We start from the raw sequence: 22,743 nt of genomic DNA on the forward strand, positions 1-22,743 counted from the left end.
GAACAAGTAAATGTTCAATAGCACACTAAACATAGCACACGATACATAGCACACGAAATAATGAACCATAGCATACGAAACATGAAAAACAATAGCACACCAAACAGAAGGTTTAGCTAGATATATGTACAATGGCAAACTCAAGTTTACCATCCAGCAGGACGTGAAGGTCTGGTGTCCTCTTTAAGGAAATGTATTTCCTTAGCATCGCCTTGATAGATAATAGTCCGCCAAATTTCTACCCATTCTTTGTCTCCGATTCCCTCAAATTGGTCTTCATCTTTTCGTCCTTTGGGTAACATCGAACATGCCTCAGGTATCGAGCAGGACGCTTCCATTGACGAAACCTCAATGAGCGAATGATTCTGTTTTTTCGGGCACATGGAATCTACCTTGACCCGATCATGAAAAGTGGTACAAACTGTGGGAAATGTGTCTTCATGATCCGATGGCGGTGGTGGTTGGTAAAAGTATATACCGATCTGAAAAGTCGCGAGCTCGTTTCAGGTTGGAGATAACACAACCTAAAATGTAAAATAATGCATGACCCTCGAAGCTAGTGCATCAATACAACGCGACCTCATTGGCGGTAGAAAAATGCCAATCTCCCATAATGTTTAGGAGTACAAATAACATTGCAGTCCCCATGTTCATGGTCATGCTTGCTAATGGAATGGTGATGTTAGCCATGGCACATGGCCATCTCCTTCGTTTGATCTCAAGACCATCACCATAAGAGTCGCTGAAACGCTTGCCAATGAAAGGAATGGTAAGAATTATGATAGATGTCTTGCCAAGATCAAATGGCGGGTTCATGGTATGGAAGGTCCAAAGATAGGGCAAGTTGTTGTTCGAAAAAGATATGAGGTGTGTCACCAACTTCGGATTGTGAACCCGTCTAAGTAGAAACCATGCGCATGGTTGAATCTTTGGTGTGTCATCCATATTAGCATAAAAGTATGCAGCCAAACTTCGGAGAATAAGTTTGGTCGGGTTGAAGAATTAGGGAAGACCACCCATGTTTGTGATGTAATCATGGAAGAGATGGCCATAGGCATTGGAATCCATCATAGGCTGAAAGGATTGCTTTCGGGAATGAGTTTGGGAGGTCCCATGGATGATGAAGATGCAATGTTTGATGAAGATGCCATGGTGGATGAAGTAAAGAAATGGGTAACGATCTGGAGCAAACCGGATGGAAAAATGAGTATGTAAGAAAATAGACCCTCAGAAGACACATGTTAAAATTATATTAGTCATAATGGAAATGATGACAATCCTATTAAGCATTGCATACAAAAGAAGACAAAAAGATAAGACAAAATACATAGTAAGACGAAAAAAAACGTAATAACATAGATGATTATATACTTATTGACTTAGTAATATCATGGATTCTTATATTGCTCTTGGAGATGCATATTTTGTACCAAACCTGTTTAGGTCTTCTATTTGTTGGCGAGCTGCATCTGAATGTCCCCTTGGGTCGCAGAGTGAGTTTGATTTTGATTTTAGCGTGATTTTGCAAGAATTGAGAATGATTTTCCAAGATCTCCTCCTGTTCAACATCATCGTTGCTTGACGATCTTGGAAATCTGAAGAGTTGTGATGATGATATTCGACGAAATGTAGTTCCCTCAAACCCTTATGAAGAAGTTTAATGCCTTCCATGGGATTAATAATATTGACATGACATTTTCATCAAATAAATGGTCGAATTTGAGCTTGGGGTGTTACGCTCATCTATCGAGTATCGGGGTCCAAAAACCAACGGAGTAGTCTGTTTGAAGTACCTTTATATATGCTCTTTGAAGGGGTGTCTCTGGAGAAATTATTGGATAACCCCAATGCATCATAATCTGCGTAACCAAAGTGGGTAGAGCTGCTGACCTTCTTGTTTTCTTGGTGATTACGTTCGAGAGGTGTTGGATCAGACAAAAGTCATCTCTTTGAGTTTGCAAAATCCAAAGTAGGTGAAGTTGAGGCTTTGTGACTTCAGATTGGTGTGATGTACCTACCACATTATGTCCCAACCCGGTGGAGCACAACACGTTGATTCTGTTTTAAAAGAGCGTTGAAGAACCATGTGATGTGTATGTTTTTCGGCGTCGCCATGAGATCTGGTAGCTCATGATAAAGTTTTTCGCGAATCGAATGATGACTCTTGAACAAGGGACTCTGGGTTTTATTGGGATTTGAAGTATGTCGGAGATCATTTCCTTATTCAATTCCAATCGTTGTCCATAGGCATTGAAGTAGAATTTTCCATCTTCATATCCGCTAAATTGGTAGAACATCAAAACCAATTCTCGGGAATAACTAGGCTGCTGAATGATATAAAGAGGTCCATCCACGACGATGATTTCGGTGTCAAAATAAGGAGAAAACCCGCCCTCTTGAAAAAGTTTTTAGGTAGTCTTTCTCTTCCGTTATTTTTCTTGGTTGAGCCATTCTTGAGGGAAGGATAGTGAAAATTGTATGAATAAGAATGGCTTAAAAAGAAGAGATTTATAGGCAATCTATGAGGCTATACCAATCTGAGTCCAAGTGTATTTAATGACCCATGTGATTATGAACAACATCATAGGGGATCCACACAAAAGTCTTTGTCATGTCGATATCCAAATACAACTAATGAGATGGTTTAATGTTTAGAAAATACGGAGGAAAGTTTCACAGGGTAGTTAAACTTACACGTAATTTCAGAAATGATGATCATAACTCAGTAATAGAATATGGATAGAATAATCGAGTTGCATGTGTGACAAGTGTTATGTGTACCTTGTAGCGTGCGCGATTTTCTCTGAACACTATGTGTATCCATTAATTATTTTGGTGAGTTTTGGATGGCCTTTCTTTGTTATGGTTTGTTTATTTATTTACTTATTATTATTATTATTATTTATTATATATATATATATATTTAGAGAGGAAAAGACAACTAATATACACAAATATTTAATACGGAACTTCTCCATTTAATACGTAACCCGTACAAATGTGTGAGAATTATTTAACACACCATACTAATATACAAAATGAAAATCAGAAAAAAAAAAAAAAAAACGGTTACATAGATCTAGATGTTCTGGATCATGTTGTGCATGAGTGACAAGAGAATAATGATAAACACTATTATCACAATTAATGTGATAGCCCATTCGCGTTGCACCTTTTCCCATCGCTCTATTTTATTCATTATGTTCAAAAATTGAAAATTTGTGAAGAAGAACGTGTGAAGAGTGAGAGAAGGGAATGAGTGAAAGTGGAAAGGAGAGTTGTATTTATAACTTGATTTCTGACCGTTGGGCATCGACCGTTTGGATCGATCCGTTGGTTTCGACCGTTGGGCTTTGAGAGTAGGCCCAATGAATCAAGGAGCAAACTCATATTTTTGAAAGTACTATATTCATATAACATAAATAATTTCTCATTCAAACCGTCTGGAGATACAAAATTATGAGAAATCAACCGATATATAATAATTTATCACTAAAAATAAAAATGCAATGCATAAGGGAAATAAATGACATAGTCATTTCTAAACCAAAGGAAATAAACAGCCTCTCGTGAATCCTCCGGGTTAGCGTAAGATGAACCCGGTTTCTACGTCTTGACCCATGACGAACTTCAGCCGAAATGAATGACCGGTGCGGAATGTGGCCTATAGATCGTAGCAACTAATCTTGAATTGTCTGATTTGCCATCATCATTCTCTGGAATTGGCCTTGGCGATTTCTCATTTCTTCTTTGGAAGTCATTGCGGGAAGTAATCATCTCTTCTGGCGAAGAAACATCCTGCGCATACTAGAATTCATGTTCCTCAAGGCATCCATAGGAGTATTGATTCGGGCGATGGTATCTTCATTAAAAAGCGATGCGGTGGTGAAGGAGGAGGAGGAGGAGGTGCGTTATCATGCTCAATGTCATCTCTAGCTACCGGGTCCCAATGGTCTAAAACACAAGTCTCAAAAATTCCAAAATTCTCGAAAGACCTTGTTTCAATGAAAGGAGTAGCGACCGAACCCTAAGTTAAGCATAAGCCGAAGTAACAAGTACAAAGAAGAGGAGCTGACCGCTTGACGCTGTCGTAAGAATATGGCCCAAGAAATGGACCATACAGAAAGTGTGCTTCCTCTCCCCGTAGGATCCACACAGCAGGTGCAAGAAAGTCTTGTTCACGTCGGGGCGTCTTTGAAGTTCCAATGGCGTTATGCACGCCCGACCATTGAGTGGCGGCTAATTGGTTACGTCCGAGCGAATGCTTTGGTACACGCAGATTCGAGCGATGTTGTACTCCCCTCCGAAGCGTGTCAAACATCAAATCCCTCGTGGTCGGATACTCGACAATAACGCGGTCGGGCTATCGAGTTAATCGAATCTGCGCGGTATTCGAAATCAACTCCAACCGTGAGTTCACGCGTTCAACCCATCCGCCGTAATCCAAAATTAGTCACCCGGAAACCTCCATTGTTGTAAAATTTCAACACCAATTCTTGAATATTGAGCTGGAATTCGATGCAATAGATATTCCCACTCTACTAGCAATTTCCTCATCGAAAAATGGGTGAAACATCCCTAATTGTAGAGATTTGTGAAATTTCTCTCAACCGTGATTCTCCTTCGTCTTGCCATAGCGTTGTAGATTAACTTTTGATGGTGCAAATAGCAAGAGGAGGTGGAGGAGGTGGTGGTCTTTGGAGGAAGGGGGTTGAGGTTGGTGGAGTTTGGCCGCGTCTTGTGGGTCAATTCACAGTGGTAGTAGCCAGCGAGTGGATTATGGGGGACCAAGATCCGATTTTTGTGGAAGAAGAAATGAGAGGGGTGGACGCGTGGGTTCCCCGCGCGTGGGCTTTGTACCCGGGTTTTTTATTTTTGGGTCGGGTCAAAATTTTGGCCCAAGTACAAATGAATTTCAGAAATTCCCCTTATGTCCCGAAATGTTTCGAAATTTCAAACGTGGAAATTTGATTCGTTTCAACTCCAAATTGAACGGATGAGATATCAAAACGATCAGCATTAAAAATGTCATCCACTAGAATATGAAAAAAATTCACATTCAAACATTTTTTTTTTTTTTTTTTGTTGTTGTTGTTGTTGTTGTTTGTTTTTTTTTTTTTTTTTTTTTTTTTTATTTTAACAATCTTTGGTTTTTATTTATTTACACTTTTATATACAAATGTACAAATCGAGAAGAACGTGTCAACAACACCGGAAATCCAAATAAAACAACACATCATAACAAACTTAACTTCGGGCAACTTTCATGTCGGCTCAGGCTTAACCCAATCCAGCCCGGATCCGTGGCTTATCCTTTATGTTTTGGGGGCCTAGGGTTCGGGATCGGGTACCATCCTTGACCAATGTGCAATGGTCTAATAATAATATTACCCTTAGTACATATGGTATAGCCTCAAACCCGCCCAAAAATATCCGCATAGAAAACCGATCGGGGTTGGCACGGTGGAATCCATTGCCATATCTGAACTAGGAAATTCGATGGTGCATATCACTCTCTTTGGGCACCATTCGGGTGCTAAAAAAAAAGCAGTATATACATGTTGAGTCTTTTTACGTCAGATCCTCAAGACGAATGTGAGTCTTTTAACGTCAGATCCTCAAGACGAATGTGAGTCTTTTAACGTCAGATCCTCAAGACGATTGTGAGTCTTTTAACGTCCGATCCCTCAAGACGATTGTGAGTCTTTTAACGTCCGATCCTCCTTCCCAACCCGCGACGACGACGAAGTTTATCCCGCCGAAATGGGTGTCGACAATAATATACCTTATACCGCTCATCCTAGAAGATCAAGACCGATTGGAGTTTGACGGTTCATACACCACCCCATCCTTTTCGCCGAGGAGCAAAAGATTCCCATTACCAATTCGAGATGGGTGAGATTTGGACCAAATGATGAGTTGGAGTTCACGGAAAAGGGAGGAGAAAGAAGGAGTTATTTTTGGTACCCATTGTTTTCCGGAGGCACGTTTGTCGATTATCGAATTTATACCTTAAATAGAGTTTGGTATAAATACGAAAATATGCACGCTCATCTCTAATAGAAGATCAAGACACCGACGAGAAAGGAATAGCGATTGTTATTCTCATACACCACCCCATTTTGTTTTATTTGTATTTTCCACTTGGCATTATCGAGCAAAAGTACTTAAGTGATTACCAATTTTTCATTTTTATGGGTGAGAAATGGACCAAAATGATGAGTTAATAAATATATAAAATAGAATAAATTAATAATTATATAAAATAAAATAATTAAAAAAAAGGAAAGAAAAAGAATTATTTGAAATTTTTGGTACCCATTGTTTTCAACTAAAAAACGCGTTTTATTAATTTATAAATAAAATATTATTTTTATTTATTATATATATTTGATTATCAAAAACTATAAATACATTTAATATAAAAATATATAAATAAAGAAAATATATAAAATATATTATTTTATTTATTATATATATTTAAAAATTATAAAAAAAATAAATTATAAAAAAAAATTATAATATAAAAAATATATATAAATAAAGAAATATATAAATAATATATTTTTTATTATGTATATATATATATATATTTTTTTTATTATTATATTTTTTTTTATTATTTATAGTTTTTTATAATTTTCAAATTATATAATAAATAAAATAATATATTTTTATTATTATTATTTATAGTTTTTGATAATTTTCAAATATATAATAAATAATATAATATATTATTTATATATTTCTTTATTTTTATATAATTATTTTATTATTATTATTTTATTATTAATTTATTCTTTTTATATATTTATTAATTCAAAAAAATATTAATTTATTTTTCACCACTTAAAAAACGAAAATGCCAGTTGGCAATGCTCTTGGTAGAAAATGCCGATGATGCCAAGGGAAAATTTTTTAGAAAAAAAATTCTATGAAAACCTAGGGTTTCAAGGCTTGCAACCACACACTCTAGGGATTTTTTAGAAAAGAAAATAGAAGAGGGCCTTAATGGCATACTTTTCCTGTTTAAATACATGGAAAGAAGTACATCGGCCGAATCTATTAGTCCTCAGGTAGACTGGATCATTTAGAAGAGTCTCTTCGACATCCGGAGAGCGAACTCATGATAATGTTTAAAAGGCCATTTACTTGAAATTCGCTACCATCATTTACGTTTTCCGCGAGATAGCCCCATAAGGGGTGACGAAAGCAGAGACAAATGAAAGGACCGACCGGACCATCGAAGTTTTAATTTTCCCGGAAAAATGTGTAATCTTGAGTTGTACATCAAAACTTTTTGACCGACCTTGAACTCTTTTCGCAATATGTGCTTGTCATGCACTCTTTTCATGTTGGCTTTATAAGATTTCGAGAGATCATAGGCATCACTCCGAATTTCCTCAAGCTCATTTAACTATAATTTTCTCTTTTAAGCGCCACGCGTTAGTGTTATAATTGAGGCTTTTGATGGCCCATAGAGCACGGTGCTCAAGTTCAACCGGCAGATGACAAGGTTTTCCAAAAGCGAGGGATACGGAGACATCCCTATAGGTGTCTTAAAAGTCGCTCGTATGCCCACAAGGCATCGATAATCGTAGAGACCGATCTTTCCTAGATGGATTGACAGTTTTTCCAAAATGGATTTTATTTCTCGATTAGAGACTTCTACTTGACCACCGGTTTGAGGATGATACGGAGTTGCCACTTTGTGCGTGACTCCATATTTCTTACTAATGGTTCAAAAATTTTATTGCGAAATGTTTTCCCCGTCACTAATTATAGCTTTTAGAACACCAAATCGAGAAAAATATTTTCTTTTACAAACAAAGCGACCGTTTTATGATCGTTAACCACGACATGCCAATGCCTCAATCCATTTTGACACATAGTCAACTGCTACAAGTATGTATAGGAAGCCATGAGAATTTGGAAATGGACCCATGAAGTCGATGCCCCATACATCAAAGATTTCCACAATTAGAATGGGATTTAAGGGCATCATATTGCGTTGAGTAATCGCGACCTAACTGGCGGCGGCGATTGCATGCTTTGCAATGCTCATGTGCATCTCTAAATAGTGTTGGCCAATAAAACCACATTGTAGAACCTTGGCGCAGTTTTCTTACCACTAAAATGACCACCACAAGATTGTTCATGGCGGAAGGATAACACATCGTTGTGTTCCCGGTCGGGAATGAATGCAACGGATTAGTTGGTCCGAATAATACTTGAAAAGGTAGGGATCATCCCGAAATAGAATTTCACGATGGATAAAAACTTTTCCCGTCATTCTGAGACCAAGATAAAGGAACTTCCTCGGTAACTAAGTAATTTACTATGTCTGCGTACCAAGGGGACAAAAAATAGAGTACAAGTGTTCATCCGGAAAGGAATCACGGATAGGTTCGTTATCGATATCAACATCATCGACAAGTCTTGATAAATGGTTTGCAACCACATTTTCGCTACCTTTTTATCTCTAATTTCGAGTAAACTCTTTGCAAAAGGAGAATCCATCGGATCAACCTTTGTTTTGCATCTTTTTTTCGCTAACGGATAACGGCGAAGTGCGCGGTCGTGTGTAGACAATAGTTGGAGAACCCACTAGGTACGGACGAAACTTATCTAACGATATACAACGGCGAAAACTCTTTCTCGGTGGTTGTATAGTTACGTTGAGCTTCATTAAGGGTTTTACTTCGCATAGTAAATGACAACCGGCTTATCTTCTCGGCGTTGCCTAGTATGCGACTCAATAGCATAGTCGCTCACGTCACACATTAATTCAAAAGGTTTAGACCAATCAGGTGGTTGAATTATAGGAGCGGTAGTTAATGCGGTTTTTAATACCTCAAAGGCTTGTTTGCAACTGAAACTGAAATCAAAAGCGACATCTTTAAGCAGGAGATTGGTTAAAGGTCTAGCAACCTTTGAGAAATCTTGAATAAATCTCCTATAGAAACTTGCATGTCCTAAGAATGCGCGAATGTCTCGAACTGTTTTTGGTATAGGAAGTGAAGCAATTTTTTCTATCTTAGCTTTGTCGACTTCGATTCCGTCCTTTGAAACGATATATCCTAAAACTATTCCTTCAGTAACCATGAAATGACATTTTTCCCAATTAAGAACAAGGTTTTTCTTTTCACAACGTGTAAAGACCTTTTCAAGATTTGATAGACACTATCGAAAAGAATCTCCATAAATTGAGAAGTCGTCCATGAATACTTCCATAAACCGTTCAACCATATCACTTTGAAAATATGAAGCATGCGGCGTTGAAAAGTACCGGGTGCATTGCAAAGGCCAAAAGGCATTCTCAAAAATGTACCAAATGGACAGTGAAGCGTTGTCTTTTCTTGATCGGCCGGGGTCGATGACTATCTGAAAATAACCTGAATAACCATCAAGAAAGCGATAATAGGCATGACCGGCTAAACGCGTTCGAAAGCATCCGATCGATGAATGGAAGTGGAAAGTGATCCTTACGGTGGCGGCATTAAGTTCGCGATAGTCAATGCATATTCACCATTTCTTGGGATACGGCGGAAATGCATTCATCTTTATCATTTTCGCTGGCCAGTAATGCCGATTTCTTTGGAACCGCGTAATGCGAGGACTCACCCAAACACTATCGAGATAGGGTAAATAATACCCGCATCTAGTAATTTTAACAATTCCTCCCTGACCACACCTTTCATGGTAGGGTTTAGGCGACGCTGTGGTTCACGCGATGTCTTAGCATATTCTTCCAGGTGTATGCGATGGGTGCACACATTAGGTTCAATGCCTTTAATGTCATCGAGGGACCATCCAATAGCAGAACGATGTTGTTGAATGACATTAATTAAACGAGCTTCCTGATCGTCAGTTAATTGTGAAGAAATAATAACTGGATGACGACCATCGCGATCAAGTCAAGACGTATTTTAATTCGAAGGAAGTGGTTTTAATTCAGGGGGTGGAGTGGGTATTAAAGATTCTTGAGGAAGGTCATCATCCATGTAGTAAACAGATTGATGATCATCCAAGTTACTTGACATCACCGCTGTTGTAGGGTCAAATAATGGTAATGCCGACTCTAATAACTCATTTACTTCTTGTGTGTAATCATCGTCCCTCAAATTCAGATTAAGCTAAAGGAAAGAAATTGGTACATTTCATCTTCGGAAAAGAGTTTGTGAAATACTCTTGCGGAATCTTTGTCAATCAATCTGTTGGCCTCACCATCAATGTCGCTCGAAGTTGTTTCATCAACTTGAACACATTCACCTCGACCGAAAGATTTCCGAAGGACATGGTCATGGAACCATCTCGACCGGTTAATAAGAGCATTAGCGAGTGGCGAGGAACGGACGCCCTAAGATGATCGAAATGGAATCACATGCAACTTCAGATCCAAAATAACAAAGTCTACGGGATAGAAGAAATCTTGGACTTTTACAAGGACGTTTTCCACAATTCATTTTGGATACTTTATGGAACGATCGGCTAACTGTAGAGTCATGGTGGTAGGTTTGAGCTCATGAAGACCTAGTTGTTTAAATAAATAATATGGAAGTAAGTTCACACTAGCTCCTAGGTCTAGTAGTCGCGATAAGAGTGTATTTGTCACCTAAGGTGCATGGAACCGTTGGTCTATCGAGGTCCTTGTATTTTACTATACCATTGTGTTCTAAGTGATGGAGGAAACTATTGAAAGAACGCTTGTTGAGGAACATTAGTTCTCCTTTTGTGGTGCACATATCTTTCGAAATTTTGCATGTTTTGGTAATAATTTTAAGGCATCGAGAAAAGGTAAGTTGATTGTTAAATTTTGAAAAGTCTCTCGAATTTCAAAAAAATTCTCATCGGGGTTTATTCTTTACGCCAAAGCGTGTAGGAAATGGTGCCTTAGGGCGAATTTGGCAAAAGGGTCTACTTGCTTGTTTCCTACATTCGGAGGTGTTGACTCTGTTGAATCTGGGGAATCTTCCGTAGGTTCATTATTAGAAATAGATTCCTTGGAACCCTCTTTTCTTTTGGTTGATCATCCGGCATCGTGTCGATTGTCTACGCTTTTCGGATCGTAGAGTAGTGATTGCATGCACCTCACCTTGGTTGGGGTGCTTGTACCGAGGGCATTAATCGGTTCAAAGGTCAGTGTTTGCTGGTTTAGGGTTTGGAACTGCTTGTCGAAAACACGCCTTCGACTCTTTTCTTGCTAGCCAATTCTTTGAAGTGATTGTTGGATAGGCGTTAAAATTTGAGAGGCTGTTGGTTCATGTAAGCCAAGAAAGTCTCATTTGTCCTATCCGTAATGGTTGGCGCAGGTTGTGCCAACAGTAGTAGTTCTCGATTATTGCTTAGAAGTTGTTGATTATAGTTGGGATCTGGATTAGTTGGAACAAGGCTGCGGTTGGTTTGATAATTAGCATTGGAATTATTTGGAAATTGACCTTGTTGGTATTGTTGATTATTTCCTTGGCGGTATGGAATAAAATTGTTGGTAGGGCGAATAGGTGGATTAGCGAAACCTGGAGGAGCCCCCATTTGTTGGTTATTTTGGCGCCAAGCGAAATTCGGATGTTGTCTCCACGGTGCATTAGGGAATGTTGAATGCACATGCCTCCTCCGATTGTTGAGTAGGGGAAGCATATAACAAGGGACAATATGCATCAGGATGGTCAGGACTAAGACAAAGGACACAAGGGCAGTGTCAACGTTCATGACTGGTTTTGGTAGTTGATCGTTTACTTGAACTGCAAGGGCATCTACTTTTTAGTTAGGGATTCTATCAAATTTTTATTTCGGGATCGGGTTTTACCTCAAAAATAGATGTGGCCTTTGTAACATTGTCCTTTGATGACCTAGATGACTCGGTGTTACCCCGGTGTGTACCCTTTTTTCGCTTGTTTTCAAAGAAAAGTATAAGCTTCAGTAGCTCCTTTGTCCATGAAGCAACCGCCGTTCATTATATCAAGAGTTTCTTTTTGATGATCAGAAAGACCATTAAAGAATGAACGAACAAGGACAGCTTTTTCCAGTTGGTGATGAGGACATTCTAACAGAAGATCAGTAAAACGACTCCATGCTTCTGTAAAGGATTCATGAGGATTTTGACGAAAGAATTGAATTTTCTGAAGCATTTCAGTTGTTTTTTTCTGAGTGTAAAACTGAAGCATGAAAGCCTGAACTAGTTTATTCCATGTGTCTATGGATTGTGATTGTTGTCCTGCTAGCCAGATTGACGCTTTTTCCGCTAAAGTGAATGGAAACAGTCGAAGCAAGAGTTGTTCCTTAGAGACTGCTGGATGATGAAATGTTGTTGCCACTTGTTGAAGCCTACGAAGATGATTGTACGGTTTTTCGTGCTCCAAACCATGATATATTGGTAACAAACTGAAAACGTTTGGTGGGATACGAAAATCACCGACAATGTCCTCAAGTTTGATGCAGGAAGAAGGTCCTTCCTGTAATGCAGTATAGAAGTCCGAGAGGGGCTTCTCTGCTGGTGGAGGATCGTCGGCCATAATGACAGAAGTTGATGGCGACGAAGGATTGTGATGAAGGTAATTAGCGAAGAAGAACAATTTTTATGTGAGAACTTACGCAATTGCTTATCGTATTTTTTTCGACGATAGGTATGTTCAATTTCTTTAGTGGAACCAGACCTATATCTCATGCAAACATAAAAGTAGATCTTACTTACAGAAGGAATTATGAGGACTCGAATTTTATTATTATCTTAAGCATTAGGGTTGAACAACATATGCCTAAGCTGCTGCTAACGTAGCAGGGAAGCTAGGAATATGTGTGCATAAACCAACAGCCAGGTCACAAGAGAGATATGAGGGAGGCTTTCCGTGCAAGCACGGTTCTAATTAAGTAACCTCAATCTTTCAAGTTTCCTAGACACCATTGGAATATGATTTAAGATTTATGGAATTAAAATTTATGCAAAGGTGGTATTAATTTTAATTTAATTTAATTTAATTTAATTTAATTAATTTATTTATTTATTTATTTTTTTTTAAAGATTTATGCAAGGGTTAAAATACAAACATGCAAATACGATCTACTCATACAATACTAAGTGCAGTAGCATGTGAAGATACTCTACTCATACGTATAACTATACGAATAGGCAAGCTTGTGTCATCGATAAATATTTCCATACGTACAGGCAAATATACATCAGTAATACATATATGTACGCTAATTTGTAAATTGATATTACGTAAACGTATATCAACAGTAACAGGCGAATTTGAATCACTCATACGTATCTACATACATTAGCATACGAATACAGTATACATACGCAGAATAGACGACAAAACTAAACATGCAAAGTATTATACCTAAAACTAAAATCGACTTCTTGTATTGCATAATAAATCGATTTCGACAATACTCATTGAGATTGCGAATGTCCCATAGAGAGCGACTTTACCCCGTAGGGGTTTAGAAACAACTTACCCAACTCAGATTTTAACCCTCGTTGGAATGTTCTCCTCTTTCTTGACAAAATCGACTTATTAGACAAGACCGTTAATGCGATATCGTGAAAATATCAAACATGTAACAAGAAACATTTATCGTGAAAGACATATACCCATGCAATACAAGATTACCATTAATATGTAAATATACATTCATATGCAATTCATGTCCGTGTAATCGTATATAAATATTTACCGTATATCTAACTTGATTCATACATAATTCGAGGCTAAAACTTAAATAATAATCCATAAATATTTCCTAATACTATATACATGGCATACATGCAAAAAAACATAATAAAAAAAAATTACAATAATCTGAAAATTGGAACACTCAGAAGCTTCCTCGTTTTTTAAGCCCTTGAAACAAAGCGTTTCAATTAAATGTCGACGATTAATTAATCCCAAAGGATTATCGAATTTTTCAGTCTGGGACCAGATATTTAGGCACGGAAATGGATCAAGGTAGATCCGGAGATCTTTGGTGGTTGAGCAGGGCAGCAAAAAGAAAAATCATTCAGGACGCTGGTCACACTCACTGGGCCGACTACACACCATACACAAGACGCGTGTCCATAATTGAGAATACTTTCAAATTTTCTCCGTCTTATAATCGCCTATATTTATCTTTCCCAATCCTAACTTTTGGTACCTGAAAAGTGGAACGAAATTTTTTTTATTATTACAGTGTCTATCGCGCGAGGCAAAAATACTGAAAAACAACAAAAAACGTAAGCGAACGAAAAAGGAAAGGAAGGAAGAGAATGGGGTTCCCCTTGATGCAACTTCCGATCTTTAGCACAAGTTCTATTGCTTTAGAACAAAGAGCGGCATTTTGATATTTGCTCTTTACTACTACTTAGAGTTTTGATCTCTAAGAATTGATGCAAAAAGCACTCAAGGTTCCTTACTCACGATCTTCGTTTAGTAGAGTTGGAATAAAGATTCAACTAAACTAAAGCTTAGAACAACTATAAATTGGAATTTACAATTAAGGGAAACTAAGGAGTAAGGTCATAATATAAATGCTAGATTTTTCCTTCCTACATAAACATTAAGAAAACATTAACGTTGAAAACATTCACTTAATACCGAAATAGAGATTTGAAAGAGAAGGTGGAGAGTTAATCCTCCTCATGTGAAATTATCATTAGTGTTGATTTGAAAAAGGTTTTGATTCTTCCTAGACTCATAGACAAGTCCCTAACGGAAAAATATATTTGATCCCTAGCATGCATGGCTCACTAAAGAGCTCATACATGCTAGCAAGTGAAAACCAAACAATGACTTATCTCTAAGCTCATTGCTTGATTCCTAACTAAACTCTACATCAACTACCATTTTGGGATAGGATGTAGAGTTAGTTGTTCTTCCTAAACCTACCAAACCAACAACAATTGGTTTACCCTCACATGAGTTGGATTAACTCCCCAAAGGGGAATTTAGCTCATGATCCTTGGGACAAGGATTTATAAACTAAGAAAAAAGACAAAGAGAGAGAGAGAGAAACAATCAAACTTACTTCTATTTCTTTTCTAGAAGAAACAAGTGTTCCTCCATTAAAACTATTACAAGCTTTTTAATAAAAACTAAAACTAACTTTACATTTCTTTCACTAAGGAACTAAAATAATGTCATGTGAGGAAAATAAGTCAAGGGAGTAAATGGAGTGTCCCCACCCTTGTCTAATTTTTCTCCATTTGAGAAAATCTCATTTCCTCCCACATGAATTATCAAACCACATTAATGAATTTTTATCCACCACATTAAAACAAAGTGACACCTTGCCTTTTTTTCACTATTAACACCTAATCTAATTTATTACATGCAAGGTGTCAACTTTGCACCAATAATTTGTTATCTTTGTCTTGACATGCTCCATGATTTATGACTCATCCAATCTTGTGGCCCGTGATAGTGGGTCCATGTGCAGTCGATGGCGGTCCGTATTTTTGGGCGAGTGTTACAATTTCCGCCTATCGCGTAGAGTTCATCACATACGATTGTCCGAGCATCTCTCGTGGTCGCATTCGAGTCCCGGTTCGAGAGGTAGGAGCTTTGGAAGTTTGATGCTTCTTATGTGGATTTGGGAGAATTAGATATCTGCCGTTCCTCGTGCTTTATTTCAGTTTAACCAATATTTCCATGTTTATTGCAAATACACGCAAAGTATGAAAACATATTTATTTCATGATTATTAAACACATAATTAACCAAATTTATATGTCTCAATGGGGTTTCATAATACACTTTTGGGTGCTTATTTTTCCACTCAAGTTTCGCTCACTCCAGTGTGCAATGGGCACACTTTACCTTACAATCTCAATGACACACAAGGAAGCTGAAGTCGATCAAACACATCTGCCGCTTACTATCACACTAACCTATTCCTAATTGAGCTAGATGTCTTTATTAGGTGTTGTGGGGATTAGGTGATGGTTTAAGAATGAAGGAAATGGATATTCAAAAAGAACCAGTCTGAGATAATAGAGTCTTCATATTATGTAACTAGAGAAAACCTTGTTCTTTATTTTGCTTCTACACTTTGTTTCCATCCTTAGCCATTTTTTTTTTTTTGGCTTTTGACTCCTTTGATTCTGTTTTTGGAGTTCTAACTTTTTATTTTATTTATTATTTTCTTTTCTTTTCTTTGGATTTAAATTTTATTTTCTTATTTGAAGCAACTAACAAATTCTTGGTTTCACAGGTGTTTCTATTTATTCTTCATTTCATTTCTATTCTCAGACTCATTCAAAAATGGGTAGGCTGATTTTTATTTTTATTTTGTTTTGTAAAAGGGTAAAGGATTTGCGGTTTATGAAAGGCTAAAGAAAGGCTCAGAGGGGCGACTAGTGGAAATAATTTCATATATATTTGAATTTCTAGCTATATCGATCCAAATAGGGACTAAATTCTTGCTTAGGATATGGTATAGTGATCAAGCAAGTGGGCGTGTAATTTCTTGCTCTATTCAGAATTTACTTCTCCCTTGTGCCATTTCTCAAATATTTAACTCATATAAGGCTTTAGGCTATATTCTCACAAGATTTGTAGAATAAGTACTCTAGCTTAGATTTCAGAAACTTACTGCCAAACAATCATAGATACTCATGCAATATATTTATAGAAAGATGCAATGATTATTACCTACATATTAACCTAAATTTCTAAAAACTATTCTAATTTAAAAAAAAAAAGCTAATGTGAAATATTAAGACTATTATCATGATAGAGAAAGAAACAATATCAATATTCCTAAGTGTATAGCATAAACTATTTATTTATATTTATGATTTTTTTTTTAAAATTTTTTACTATAAAACAAGTGCATATTATACATGTATTATCCAAATAGGTGCCTTAAATTACGCATGTTTCTATGTCACCCCCAAACAAGAACATGCTTTGTCCTCAAAGTATTAAAATAATAAGAGTAGAAAATACCATAGAAACACGTGAAAATTGAAGAACACCTGCAAAACAAATTTAAAACATACTAATATAGATAAATAAAAACAGACGCAACTCTATATGAGTTCCACCCGTTATAGGGATAACAAGAACTAAATTGCTTGGGACATAACAAAAAAAATTAAAAATTATTACCTCATATCCCGCATTTGCTTGTTATCCTCCTTTTCTATATAGAAGCGAGGTTTTTTTGCGTCCTGCCACGCCATGATAACTTGCCAAGCCTTTCTCCTTGTATCATCAACCCGTGCTAATCTGTAAAGCGTTACTCGGTTTGATGGGGTGTAAGGAGCTACCCAATGAGGGTGTACCCTCCATCCCGGCCAAGTCATAATACGAAACGAACGAACAACACAATTGGTGGGTCTCATCATTTCAACCCCAACCCAATCCGTGAAACGGGCACAAAAATCAGGGAAAAAGAAACGCATGATGCATCAAACTAAAATAGGCATAAGAAGGTACTTATGCCTCATACTATGAGCTCTTGCTAAACTAGCCACTAAAACCTGGGGAATGTCATATAAGAAACGTCCCTCAACTAAGCAAGGAAAATGTCACCAGCGGCATTATTCACAGAAGAAAACCGCCACTCCCGTAAGATATTCATCATGATAAAGAACATGGTAGTGCCTACGTTCAGGGACAGGCTACCAAGGGCTATGTTATATTACCCTTGGTCTTCTACACGAAAAATTCCTGCCCCATAAGTCTCGTGAAAATACTCATAGTTATAAAGGTATACATTATTAGTCAGATAGCCCCATGAATTTTTAAGAATAGGCATAGGCATTCTCACAGCAAAGGCAGCCAAAAACTTGCTGAAATCCATTGTCGTATCACTAACTATGACAGAGAATACTTGTTCTCCATCTGGTTGATAAAATAACTTAGAAATATTATAGAAATATTCAGTAAGTTTAGGTGAATACGAGTCATCAGGGCTTACCAGTAGATTATGCCATCTTGACTGCACAATCCTTTCGCGGAACCATCCTCCATAGGTCTCGCTCCCCAAGCAAATCTTCGAAGGACTACTCGGTATGACCTGAGGAGACTTCATATCACACAACATACTCTAGAACTGTTGGAAATAACCACGAAAGAACCTACAAAAAAATTAGAACTAGAAGTGGCTGTGGAGGTGAAGGGCGCGGGCGCGCTCAACTTTGCCTGTGGGAGGGCGCGGGCGCGCTCTTGCCTGACTCGATGTCCAGTGATTTGAGGGTGGGCGTGCTCCATGTATGATGAGTGCTATGAAGTGAAATTCAAAGGCAAAGTGAGAGATTCAAAGTGAGAGATGGGATGTGAAGTTGAGAGTGCACCTAGGATTTATAGAGAACTAGTTTCTAAGTTCCATAAACTTCCCAACTAGTTAAGGCAACATGATGGAAAAAGACATTTCTAAAACCAAAATAGAACTAGACAAGAGGCATTCTCCAAAACCAAACCAATAGCTTTTTGGCTTGAATTAAAATAGCAATCATTTAATTATGACTCCTTGAGGTTACACCAAACAACACTTGCTAATTCTAGCGACACCAATTTAGCAACATTCTCACATAATTCAATCATTATTAAGCAGACAATAATAATTCGACAAAAATACGTTGATATAATTAGAGGCATTTCTAAATAAATAATTCCACCCCCAAACACGTTGAAAGGGTGGGATTTACGATACAAAACATAGCATATGCCGGAAACTAAAATAACTTCAAATTAAATTAAAAAAAAAAAAAAAAAAAAAAAAAAAAATTACAGAATCCAAATATTAACTATTTAACTAACAATTCGGAAACAAAATCTACGAAAAACAAGAAAACAAGTCTTAACACAACAAGAATACAAAATAAACTAGCCACGCGATGATGATAGGCCAGAGTCATCTGTCTTGCGTTGACGACGCTCATGCCTCACAGATTCATCAGAAGAAGGAGGTGGCAAGCGACATAGAACTTCTACTTATAATCGGCATTGTTGTTCCATAAATGCATTCATGGTTCCCCAACGCTCATCCTCACGCTGGACGAGAGTCTCCATGTTAGCCCAAATATCCCGTTGACTATTGCTGATCTTCTCAAAATTCTCATGAATTGTAACCTGCCTAGTTCGAAGATCCTCACAGATGGTATTCAGAGAACGCATGCCACGATGTAGTAAGGAGGCACGGGCTTCATCCGTAGTAGCCTTTTCCCAAACTCCGGCATCAAAACACGACGTCTCATCCTCATCCTCCTCACTCGATTTCGTCTCAACACCCCTATCCTCAGGCAACATCCACTTTCTCTGAATACATTCTTTATAAATCTGTGGATTTGCATGCAACTTCAATATAATCCTATTAGTCTTCGAAACACAACCCTATTGCATCATAATCTTTGTAATCAAAGTAGGGAAGAGTGCATTATTACTACCAACGCATCGAATCTCAGCTAACAAAAAGTCGAGGATGCAAAAATCATACATTTTCTCCTGCAAAACCCAGAGAACGTGCAGACTGTTCGCATTAATGTCACTGACTTTCGTAGTGCAAATGACATTCCGTCCAATCCACTGAGCTACAGCCAGCTGGTTGGTTCTCAGAGACGATTGTCAAACACAATACAATTTAAGATTGTATGCGCCCACTTTCAATCTGATCTCGCGATCAAAGCCTCGATTCCTCCGAACTGAGATTCTTGCAATGTCAGTGTGAGGCGTCCTACCTCAATGCCAAGAATATTAGATAACACATCTATACACAATTCCCTTCTCTTACCATTCACTTTCACAAAAATCTTCCAACCCTCAATCTCCCTCTTCTTATAAAAACTCAACATCAAATCGGTGTGATAAAAATCATTCGCCAAATACCACAACCCTTTCCACCTCCTACTAATCATCTCAGTATCATAAAAGGGTGAAAATTGTTTAGAAGCAAAAGGTTGTTCTGGAAGAATTTTTCGGTTTTGAGTAGTCATTAGGGTTTGGAATTCGAATATGAGTGGAATGCAAGGTGGGGAAAAGTTCTAATTGAAACTCTATTGAAAAAAATTGGAGTGGGTCGCGGTGGTTTTTTAGATTTTTTTTTTTTTGGTTTAATGCTGTTCTTGGAGGTGGGGAGAAGATGAAGAACGTGGGGTTTAACCTATTGGGCCCAAGCCCAAAACAAATTTCAAAATACCCATTCTGTCCTATGCCGCGTGAAATTAAAACTAAAATTCTTGATTTGCTAACGGTCCAATTTTTGCGAATGAGCTATGAAAAGAATCATCAAAGAGAGTACAATCCAATAATCTATATAAAAAAAACTCGAATCTAACCATGGTTGACATGTAAGAAAATGGAAAACACCTCGTAGTACATGCATGACATAAGTTATGTGAGCAAAAAGAATCTAAATTCATAGATAGTGTCAACCTGAATCAAAATATGACTAAACGGCATAAACAACAAGAATAGGAAGTTGAGCGAACAAGAATGGAAAGACCAACATCCCACCCCCAAACAAATTTTGAAAACAGGGTTTAGAAAATTTGTTTAAACACGTGGGTCTTTTAAAGTCAGATTCCCTAGACTTGCTAGATTAGAATTTTTATGGTTTTAATATTTTCTATTTTTTTATGAATAAATTTTAATATAAAGGAAAACAATAAAGCAACAAAGACAGAATTCACACCATAGAGAAACATGACTAAAAAACCGAGAAAACATGCAAGAGTGGAAAACGTGAATTATGTTAACCGTGGACTTAGGATCCGGTACTTACAGCCACACACTCTAAAGGGAGGGACCGATTACCTGAATGGTGCACTCACCAATATATGGAAATGAAAGGAAGTACACCAACAACAAAGGTCAGTCCTCATATACAGGGTCCTGTAAAAGGACATCCTCCACATCTGGGGACATTAACTCGGGAAAATGTTTTAGTCGTTGGCCATTAACTTGAAAGGTACTGTTGTCCTTGGGATTTAACAAGGTGATTGACCCGTAAGGGATGACTTCAGTAACCATAAAAGGACCAGACCAACGGGTTTTTAATTTTCCAAGGAAAATGTGCAAACAGGAGTTATAAAGCAAGACCTTTTGACCAACCACAAACTCCTTACGCAAAATTTGTTTATCATGAACACGTTTCATGTTAGCTTTATAATCTTTCGCGAGATCATAAGAATCGCTACGGATTTCTTCAAGCTCATTTAATTGCAATTTGCGCCTGACACCTACCTCATTATATTTGAAGTTAAAGGCTTTTTATATCCCACATAGCACGGTGCTCTAATTCTTTGGGCAAGTGACATGGCTTTCCAAACACAAGCCTAAAGGGAGACATACCTATAGGAGTTTTAAAAGCAGTCCGATATGCCCATAAGGCATCAGTAAGACGCTTATACCAATCTTTCCTATCAGGATTTACTGATGTTTCTAATATTTTTTTATTTCCCTATTAAAGACTTCTACCTAGCCACTAGTTTGTAGATGATAAGGAGTTGCCACCTTATGGGTAACTCTATACTTTTTAACTAAAGAAGCAACAACTCTGTTGTAAAAATGTGTTCCCCCATCACTGATGATGGCTTTAAGAATGCCAAAACGACAGAAAATGTATTCCTTAACAAAATACACAACTGTCTTATGGTCATTGCAACGGCAAGCCATGGCCTCTATCCATTTGAAAACGCAGTCCACGACAACAAGAATATAAACAAAACCGTGGGAAACAAGAAAAGGACCCATGAAATCAATGCCCCAGACATCAAAAATTTCTACCACCAAAATGGAATTTAAAGGCATCATATTACGTTTAGTAATACGCCCAAGTTGTTGGCAACGAACACACGTCTTGCACTGAACTTGAGCATCTTTAAAAATGGTATGCCAATAAAAACAACATTGAAGAACTTTAGCAGCCGTTTTCATACCACTAAAATGGCCACCACACTCTTTGTCATGACAGAAGGATAAAACCTCATTATTTTCCCACTAGGAAATACAACGACGAATAATCTGATCCGCACAATACTTAAAAAGGTAGGGCTCATCCCAGTAGTATAGCTTAATGATATATGCTTGGAGAACACTACTTAGAGTTTTGAACTCTCTAAATTAATGTAAAAGCAATCAAGATTCCTTACTCACGATCTTCGTTTCGTAGAGTTTGAATAAGGATTCGAACTAACCTAAAGCTTAGAACAACTAAAAATTAGATGTTACAATAAAGGGAAATTAAGGAGTAAGGATATAATATAAATGTTAGATTTTTCCTTCCTATACAAACATTAATAAAAATATTAACAATGAAAACATGCACTTAATAATACTAAATGGAAATTTGAAAGAGAAATTGGAGAGTTAATCCTCCTCATGTGAAACTATCATTAGTGTTGATTTGAAATAGGTTTTGATTCTTCCTAGACTCATAGACAAGTCCCTAACGGAAAAATAGATTTGATCCCTAGCATGCATGGCTCACTAAAGAGCTCATACATGCTAGCAAGTGAAACCAAACAATGACTTATCTCTAAGCTCATTGCTTGATTTCTAACTAAACTCTATACCAACTACCATTTTGGGGTAGGATGTAGAGTTAGTTGTTCTTCCTAAACCTACCAAACCAACAATTGTTTTACCCTCACATGAGTTAGACTAACTCCCCAAAAGGGAAGTTAGCTCATGATCCTTGGGACAAAGACTTATGAACTAATAAAAACACCAAAGAGAAAAAGAGAGAGAGAGAAGAAATATCCACAACCAAACTCACTTCTATATTTTCTAGAAGAACAAGTGTTCCTCCATTAAA

This window comes from Coptis chinensis, chromosome 7, assembly GCF_015680905.1.
Source record: "Coptis chinensis isolate HL-2020 chromosome 7, ASM1568090v1, whole genome shotgun sequence".
NCBI lineage: Eukaryota > Viridiplantae > Streptophyta > Magnoliopsida > Ranunculales > Ranunculaceae > Coptis > Coptis chinensis.